Below are 10,565 nucleotides of genomic sequence, written 5' to 3' on the forward strand. Positions count from 1 at the left end.
ACATATTATACACTCCTCATATAACAATCAGTAATTCCAAAATGATCCAAACCTATTAAAAAGAATTAACACTTTTAACCCAAATAAAACTGTGATGATTTAATCGTCAAACAGGCTCCTGTTTAGTAAGCAGAGGTCTCAGGTTGGCAAGTAAACACTTTCACATCATGAGTCACACTTTGATGCCAGCGCTCGCTTTGTGAAAGAGGCGTTTTTTCCCCAAATGGTAGCTGTCTCAATTTGTAAGGAGCCTCCTCATATGTGACATTTCTACTATCATGGGAATGAGAAGTCATAAATTAAGAAACAGAAGGAAAACAAAGTGGGAAAAATGTGTAAACAAAAAGGGGAAAAGACTGTGAGCAAAACATGCATTCTTTTGAGACCTCAACAGACTGAAAACCTTAACAAAGATGACAGGTAATATTGGTTTGCATGCAGTTCGATGTAGAAAAACCAAGATGCTCGTATATTTCCTATTTTTAATATTCTAATAAAGTGTATTACTCACCTGGTGCAGATGTCAGTGAGTCAGCTCAGTGTGGAACTTGTGGCCTCAGGAGATAAACTTATCTTTCATATCACTCTGTAGAGGGAAAGGTCATCTTCAATTAACAAACTGTAAAGAGAGCTTCATAATCACCATGAAAAGCAGCACACATTAGAGAGTTTAAAAAGCTTATTAAAAGCCAGGGATATGTGGGCCAGTATAGCAACTGAAGTAAAAATAAACATAAAAGATCACTCTTCCGGGTTAAAAACAATTAAAAATGTTAAGTTATAAATGGGTTCTGAAACAACTAGATTATTGCACATCACAGATGCAGAGAAAAAAAAGCCGATTATCTCCTCAGTAGGCTGTGCATGAGAGACAAATAGACTGGTCCATTTGGTGCGCACAGCAGTCCCACAGATACTCACAGAAAGCCCTGAATCTCAGCTGGACCCTGGTCTCAGCGTGCCCACCCTGCACCAGTTCAACAGAAGAAGACAACCCGTGTGCCATTCACCCAGCAGGCTGGTGTAATGCTGTTGTCTTGTTGCGCTGGTGTCTTGGAAATGACGCGTAGCTTTCCACGGTGCTTCTTCTCTATTTTATCCTCCCACTGACAGGTACCCTACCTCAGCAAACTTAACACATTAGTTCCTCTCATTTAAAAATCCCCTTGTTCCACCGCGGCCTCACCTTCTGCAAACCTAAATAATGTTGTTAAAAAAGCGTAGTGCGTTTTCAGCTTTATCCTCTCCAGGCTACGTGCGATTGTTGATGCGTAAAATAATAAATTAAATTACTGACTCTGTCCTCCTTCGTCCGGCTTGTATCAGTCAGAAATTCTTCAAAACTGTCAATTTATAAAAAGCTTTAAGGGTGTTTTTATCCGAAAAATACACTGAGTGGAAAAAAAGACAACAATCCCTTCCTTTTCTCTCTGCTCTGGATAACGCAAAGAAACCAAACAGGACTGCACATGAGAGTAGGCGTGAATGAATGGTGAAGGATTAAGAGGACGCAAACCACACATTACACGGATCAGGACAAGATGGATATCAAGCAGAGGGATGGTGGCAGACAAGAAAGAGGAGTGTGGTGTTATGCAAATGGAAGTCTCGTCTTACTCTTGCGGTGGGCAGCATTGGCACAAGAAACGATGAGCGAGAAGCAAAAGCAGTAACACTGCAGAAACAGGGGAGGAGACGTTCAGAAACAGCGCTACACGCACGGCTGGTCCTCCTGACTGCGCATCAGGAGTCCAGGATGAATGACCATTTCACTCCACAATAATTCCCCCCTCCTCATAATTTGCTCATTAGCACTCATTATATCAGATAACCAGCCATAGGATAAAGGCGTAAGAAGACCTGAGATTTGCTTTGAGACTCAGTAATCCCAGATGTTGTTGCATGGTCTGCTGTGGGTTGGTGGTTTGATTTTTGTTCTAGTCTGGATCGTTAAAGGCAGAGATGAAGTAGAGTAAACACACCTTAAATAGAGTTTACCCTGAAGTAAATGATACTATAACACTGGTAGAAGTTAGGCACACTAGCTATTATTGGAGAGAAAAACATAAACGAAACGAAACGAAAGCAAGAAAAAGAGGAAGAGAAAAAGAATCTAAAAGTCTATGGAGTAGCCTAGTCATAGTGGCCTCAAACATGTTACTCAATACACACCAACAAACAATATCAAGACTGGTGAGAAATCGAGGAAAAACTTTGCCAGTAGTGGGGTAAAATGAGTTGTAGTTTGGTCTTAGGGTGGTGCCAGAGTAAAAAAAACACAGAATTCACACATAGCAATTAGTCAAGTCGTCATGGTGGGTAATACCCAGCTTGGGAAAACACTTACATAATGTCTTCTGTGGAACTAGAGGAGGGGAATATCCTAATAATGACATCAGGGTGGTCTTGAGTCTGGTCTGTCATATGTTTGACAGACAATGTATGTTTGAAAGATTAAGGCAGGTATGGTCTAATGAAATATGCACTTGAGCTGCATGATGAGAATTATAGTATCCAGAATTTATTTTTAGTTTGGTTCCTAGTGGTAACATTTTGAATATACTTCTTTAAATCTGTCTCTTTATGGAAGTACAATACTAACTTTCTGGAGTTTCGTGTGTATTTAATCTATATCAATCAATATATCAATATTAATCGCCCAATCAGACACGAATAAATCTCCATCAACTCTGTATGTAGAGTACTTAGTCTCAGCTGTGCTTGTTAAAATGCTAACATACCTACAGGTAGTGTGTTTACATCTACATACTGTATCAGTCATCTCAAACAACAGCTGAAGGCGATGAGGGTTTTGGTTTCAGAAGTATACAGTGATTAATTGAAGTGTTGGACAAGTGGAAATTTTAATTCTCCAGTTGAAGACCAATGTAATCACAGTCCATCCTCTGAGGCCCATGAGTGTTTATATCCAAAAGCATCTGGTAGTTGTTGACTCTTGAAGTGTTGAATCATTGACTGACAGAAGACCATCTCCACATCTCCCCTAGAGCCCGACTGCTTGCAAAGCTTGAAAATATAAATTTCATTTGGGAAAAAAAAAATCATTTTGCTTTTATTGGTGGATGATTGCCTGTAATAATCTTGAATTTGAGGCTGCAGGTTGCCCGCATGGAGTGTTGATTACAAAAAATCTTGGGGAGAAATAAAAGAGATTAGACTGAGATCTGGAGAGCAGAGAGCACCGCATCAGGAGAAACACCACAAACACCATGAGCAGCAGCACATAGAAGCTTCTGTTCCTGTAGAGAAGACTCAGTTAAAACCATACTGAAACCTATGGAAAGGATTGCATATATTACCTGTGGGGAAGTGTTCGTTCCAGCAGTCCTGTGCTCTGCAGCCTCTGGTTTATAAAATAGATAATAAGGTCACTGTTGACTTTCTTAGAGAAATCCTAACCTCCCGTATGTGATGTAAATGTATAAAAAGGTTAAAAGACTACAGAAATGTCATACATTGAAATAAACATAGAGGGGCACATATTCAAACACATTTAATCAGATTAAATACATGTATGAATATGAATACATCAAAATGATCTTTAATTGACTTACCCTTTCTGTTATCATCTTAGCAGGATGTAGTTGTGAAATACTAAATAGCACTGCTGTAGCTGGTTTATTAATTCATTGTAAAGGAGAGTCAGATGGTGATATATCTTCCTATCTTGCGTAAGAGAAGAGGAAGTGCTGCTCAGTCAAACCCGTGATACCGATGCAAAGGTTTCTTTGTCGAGTCCTTCCACACATGCTCACATATCCACACTATCACATCCTCCAATGTGCTCAAATTAGCAGAAATGTCTGTCACAGGCCAGTCAGCTCGAATAATGTCACATATTTCAGTGTCATTCAGCACCATGGACAGCACTTCAGACCTTGTTTAACCCTGAATGAAGGCAGGCAAGATAACAAAGAATGATTTATAAATGTTAATGCATAGAATCATTAATGGAAACCACATTCACAATATACAGCAGAGAGGGGAATACATTATATAAAGAGTCTATAAATATCTGCTATTTGTGTATGGTTGGTAGTGTGTTGTGCATGTGTTCGACTGTTATCACATGAACAATTAGCCTGTCACTGAAAAAGATCCCCATGGCATTATTAGTGAGAACAATTTTTCTTTGAGTTGGATCATGTGGGAGATTTTCTATGTTGTAGTGACAGTATGAGTGTGGGAAAATGTGGACATCAATATTTCTGCTATAATATGTGAGAAAGTCATATTGTTGAAATTTCTTGTTGCAAACACATTTGGACTTCTGCAAAATTGATGTAAGATGTTAATGCAAAAAAATTATAAATGTCACTATCTTTGAAATGCCAGATTTTGTGTGATCGTGTTTTTACATACATGTGTTTCTTTGTTTCAGCTATTTTACCTGGATTCTAAGCCCTCCATCAGCTGTTCTTTTTCTGCTTTTACCTGCTTGACCTTTATGGATGCAGAATTTTAGAGAAAGAAGCCAGAAATGTAAGTGTGCATGTTAGGATGGCAACAGGTGTTTGAAAAACCAGGACTGAAGGACATGTTCTTCTACAGATTTCTAAAAGGTGTCATTCTTAATCCTGAGAGAGAAAGAAAATGTCAAAATTCTTGCATATAACTTTAAAAGAAAAAAGTGAATATGGATATTTTCTCTTTTAAAACACACACATTGTTATAATATTCATCACATCACAAGTGGTGCAGTGTTGAAAAGTGTGCTGTGTGCTCATGTTTCCTGATTGCTTATTTGTTCCAGCTGAGTTCATACACACAGTTTTGTTTTAAACAGTTGGCTAATGAATTCAATCTGAAATGGGTCAAGGCTGTCTCACATACCACAATATGAATCCTTAAGTCATATTGGTTTACATCTATTTAAATCAGCAACGAGTGATGTCGTGTGCAGAAGGACCAACAGTTCACTTTTATAAAAACATGGAAACTATGTTGAGGGCTATTTGAACTGCATTTAAAGGCCACAAAACATTTTATTTCTGGTTAGAGGCTAAAAAGCAACCTTACTAAATGTGTTTTCGTTGCTACGGCAACTATTCTGCAGTGTATCTGTGGATAAGGACGTTTTTATGCTTGTGGTCCTGCTGAGCTATTTTTTGGCAGATGTATGACTTTATTTTGGCTTGTGTTAAATTAGTTTTTAAAAAAAGGTGTCATGTTCAGTGAACTATTGCTGTTTTGTGGGATTTGATTTACCCTTTATGTGTGCTGTCCTCTCATTGTAGCATCATTCAGTCACAGCTGCCTGTTAACTATCAGCATCATGATCTATAAAAGCTGCTGTGGTGATAAAGACTCCACTAATTGTGGCATTCTTGCTACTTCTTTGACACAACAAAGCAAAAGGGCGTCATCTGCATACCTGATCAGTAAGCTGTTTATTTCATCAGGTGTTCATACAGAATGAACAGCAGTTAGAAAATGCATCATAATCCTGTTGTATCACATTACATGGCTGTCAGGATGTAATGTATCCTGTTGGACTAGAAGCTCCAGGAGATTATCCAACAGCTTCTTAACAACAACAATATAAAGCTGTTTGGTATTGTAAACTTGTCAGTGAGGTGCTATAAACAGAAATTTACACATTAGGCGTTAATGCCTCCATGCCACACTGCTTCTTGTGGGTGCTCTTGTTGGATTTAAAAAAATGTCATTGTTAAAATAATCAATAAACTTGTGAGGAATACATGTTATTTAGGTCCAAAGGCCAACAGGTTAGGAAACATAAGATTGATCACAATTTGTTTCTCACCCTCCTGCACCCCTGTGATGATCTTAATAATTAGTCATTGCTGTAACTTTCCTCTAAAAGCTGTTCACTGCACTGGCTCAGCTGTGATCAGGCTGTGCTTTATTTTCCCACTGAGGCAACATGACTGCAATTAATGAGTTATCAATTCAGCTTGCAACCATCACACAACTGCTGTGGATCTTGAAAACTAGGCGCAGACTGAATGGCTTGAACAGTAGATTTCTCACCATTTATCCACTAAATTAACACTGAAGATGTTTTCTCTCCATGAGTTATCCTGGATGGCTCAAAGGCCCACATGAACATCACATAAAACCGCAGGAGGAATCTCAAATTCTGCTTTAGAAATGAGTCATTTGCAAATCGATACTGCTGTTAGACACCTATTATGTGACCATCTGTTGCTGCCCCTGCCTTCAGTATGTTGCCATCTTGTGGACAATTTAAAATCTGCCAGTCTTCATTTGCATTATTACACTGATTATAAAAATGCTTTGAAATTTGAACCACAGCTACTGTAAATGAATTGCAGTGTCAGTCTTCATTGCTTTAGTCCACATCCAGGAGACTGGTGTAATTATTGTCCTTGAAGATATGAAAGGCTCAGTAAAAATGTTTATTTTAATATTACTTGCAGCACTTTCTGCAGTAAAATATGACATATGCATACAATGTCCATATGAGCTTTTTGATGTGTTTTTGTCTCACCAGAATTTTTTCAATGATGCACTCCAGACTAATTTATTATGACTTTGAGATCGGAGCTGCATAATTGGCTGAAAGCCTGTGAAGCTGTGAAACTGTGGCCAGTGGTGTTTACAAGAGTCATGTCACACTACATCATTGCATTTCCATTACTCAGTTATACTTTCTGTCGCCTGTAGTTACCAGCTGCTTTAAATAGAATAAAAACACAAAATAAGTCACAGTAATGTTCAATTTTAAAGTAATCACTGAGTCTTTACTACCACTTAAATATGAAAACAGTGTATACTTCTACTGATTGATTGAAATATAAACATACAAACTGGTAATATATTGACATCAGCCCACATTGCAACATCTGCAGTACCTACATAAAGTATTTCAGATTTTGATGCATGAATTTTCATGTCATGTCTGTGTGATGTGTTGAAATACACCAGGAACTGTAGTGACTTATTATCACCACTAGTGGGAAGCCTAAAGCAGGCAATAAGACAAGAGCAAGCCTGCACAGACTGTGGTGATATATCATCTCCCCAGGTTTCAACAAGAGGTTTGACTAGTGCTGTTGTTTTTTTGCTTGTTCATTTATGATGATACATGAATACAACCTGCTGAGATTCAAATAACAAAACAAGTGGGGCTATGTATTTTTTACAGGCATGTAAATAATTCAGTGGAAAAGCTTTTTTCATGCAAAGCATGTCTCACAGTGATCAAAGCAGTCATCATAAGACCACAGATTGTGGACGATCCTTTGCTCTCCCAGTAGTCAAAGATTGTCAAATTTGACTATAAATTGCCGAATTCTCATACAGTAAGCTGGGAAATGGAATGCAGAATATATTCGGATGCTATAGTTTTACAGTAATTGTGTAAGTATATATAACATGCAACATGGCAGAAGATTAAGTGACAGTTTTAATCAGAACAAACTTAAGTGTTCATGTTGAGCACCAGAGGATTAACCTTAATGAACTTCTCCTGGTGGTTTTGGTTCAGACACCATCATGTGGTGTTTATGATTTCTGAACAACTGGCTCAAGATGGCGTCAAAACCTCTCAGCCAAGATTTGACAGCCCTCTGCACCTAGAGAATACAACTAGATTACACATGAAGAGTGAGGACCCTCTCCTTAGGATCCAACACTGAAACACAGAAGAGATTGATTACACTGAATAAACCAAGAAACTGATTGGCACATCATGCTTCATGAATCCCTGTAGATTACTCCAACCTAATGATGTTTTTCTTGTGAACTGTTGTTGGTTTTCTGGTTTAAAAACCCAAATCACTTTAAGAATAATACAAGTGAAAAAGTAATTAACATTAAAAAATAACATCTGCAGGGAATCCCCCAAACACTGACAACACACTAAAATAGAGTAGCAAGCTAAACCATTAGATGGCTAAGCTGTAACCCAGATTTTGGCATTCTTCACCCCATATTTACATGAGAAGCCCTCAGACATATACTGTTATGTACAAACCTGATAATCAGGCTGAAATGCCATTTCATGTCAGTGATTCAGAGATCTGGATCAGGAAATATGAAACTGGAGATAAGCAATTCTGTTGAGTTCAGACTGATGCATGTCATTTTAGGGGGAACATGCAGCATAACAATCTGTATTTCATTTATTTAAATCAGTTTGTAGAGATTTTGTTTTTGCTTCAAACTTTTCTTAAATCTTATAGGAAACGTCTGAAGTCATAATTGCCTCAAGTCAGACATGATGAGTCTAATAAAAACAGCCATGACAAATGGTTAGATGACAGGCTAGATTGAGCAGATGCCTAATTAGACAAAAGTCTAAGGAAGTTGATATAACCTCATTTCTTAGTTCTTAGTCAAATGACTAAGAACTGCAGGAGCTGATGCAGGAACAGCTGACACCCTGTCAAATTCCCATAGGACAACGTCAGGGAAAGAAGGGGGGGGGGGGGGGGGGGGGGGGGATAAAAACTTCACCAAATTATTTATTAAAACAATGATAATCATTTTATTTTTTTCAACAATTGATCACATGACCATTTTACAGCTTTGAGGAGTTGTATAATCTTTCAGCTCATAGTTTTGATTTTCTGGTTAACATTACTGTTTTGATTAACTGTCACTGCTCCCATAATAGTGTTTTTGACTGCTTCCTACTCAGCAGCACCAAACCGCAGAAGTTAGTGCTGGTGAACATAATGACTCAGACTTATTATTTGAGGATTCAATCTGCATATTATTATATACAGTAAAATTAAGCTCTTACAGATACATTTTGCTCCAATTGTCAACAGCTAGTTGTCTAACAAATTGTTTTATTGTTCCAGAGGAGGCTGAGCTATGCAGGGGCTGACAAGATGTCTCCCACAAGGCACTGATCAATGCTTCTCCCCATCTGGATCCATTACATCATCACATCGCCCCCAGTCCTGCCACAGTACAGACCTACAGTACAGTGCCATTTAACAGAGCAGCAGAGTAGCTCAAATCACTTTCATAAATACTGTTTTTTGTGAAGCAGTTGATCTAGAAGGATTTGGACATTTATTGAAAAAAAAAACTTGAGGAATCAGTGGGAAGCATCAAAAGAGATAAACAGAGAATCAACAGTGATAATATTAGATGCTTTAATAAAAGATCAGCTCTGTTCATTAGATGGCAGCAGTGATTTCTAAAAATAAATAAATAAAACTGATATACTGAGGGAAAAAAGAACAAAATGAGATGTTGAGTGTAAAGTGAACAGAGCAGGGAATTAAAAGAAATGACAGGGGATTAAGAGCCACAGCCTCTAAGAAACAGACTTTAATTTCATGAGATGACGGCAGACTGAAGGTTTTGGTGAAAGGGAATGATAGAAAGAGAGGGAGAGAGGGAGAGAGAGAGAGAGAGGGATGGAAACAAAAGGAAAAACACTTGCAGCCTGCCCTGCCCCCCCATCAGTCTCTGGGGAACAAGGGATTATGGAAATGTATAAAATGCAAGAGAGGGGGAGACTGACAGATAGAGAGAGAGTAAGAGAGTGAGAGAGGGAGAGAGCAAATAAGAGAGGGAGGGAGACAGAGCGACGCTATTGGCTGGCCGTTATAACATCAAGCGTGATAGAAATATTTCTCTCGCAGTCTAAGAAATAGAGGAAGAGACAGACAGAGACAGTAGACTCAGGAAATACATTCAGGTCTGTTTTCAACATCTCTGGAAGACATTAGAAAGAAAAGAAGACTTTAGAAAGAAAGAGAAAGGGGAAATGACGGAATGGTGAGACAATAGTAAGGTGGACTAATTAACTCCTGAGGGATGTGGAGATTTTTGCTGAGGAACAAGAGTGATTTCAAAATCAGAATAAATGCTTCTCAACATGTAGATGTTCTGCAGGTTTCTGGTTCAGATTTCCTCAGCGCTCCTTTTTTCCCCCCAGAGTTGACTCATTTAACCTGCACATCAAGCTTAAGACAAATGTAAATGTTTTTTTTTGTTGTTTTTGTTGTTGTTTTTTGAGAAATCTGAGGGATGCGTCTCAGAGAAAGATGCAGAGCAGAGAATTCTGACATGGTGCCGACCCAAATTGACAAAGACGAGGAAAGAGTGGACTGTTCAGTGGCAGACACGTCTCCAACCAGACACAGGTATTCTCTACTCGATATTAAGATCAGTAAAGATATTGATCCATGCTAACTGAACCTGTCATCAATATTGTACTATCTCCTCTCTCTGCAAGTCTATTTGGATGTGTGATATGACGTTGTAATGTTAAATAGTGATTTAATTTGCACCCTTACTCCAATATTTTCTGATTTATACTTGTCTTATTTCATTGCTAAATTAACAGTGGCATCCAGTTATTTGCATAGTCAGAACATAACTGTCTAATGTGCAGAGCAATACCTTGCCAATGATCAGATTTATGTGGCTCTAGTAATAAAATGAAGTAATTCACCAAGAGACTGCCTGTGTAAACAATAACTCACAGCTAATCTGCCAACTGTGGTTGTTTACAGATGGGTTAAATATGATTTAGAAATATGCGTCATGAATGGTGTTGATTTAGAGCAACAGATGAAGTGAAAGCCATATGA

This window comes from Scomber japonicus, chromosome 13 (assembly GCF_027409825.1).
Source record: "Scomber japonicus isolate fScoJap1 chromosome 13, fScoJap1.pri, whole genome shotgun sequence".
NCBI lineage: Eukaryota > Metazoa > Chordata > Actinopteri > Scombriformes > Scombridae > Scomber > Scomber japonicus.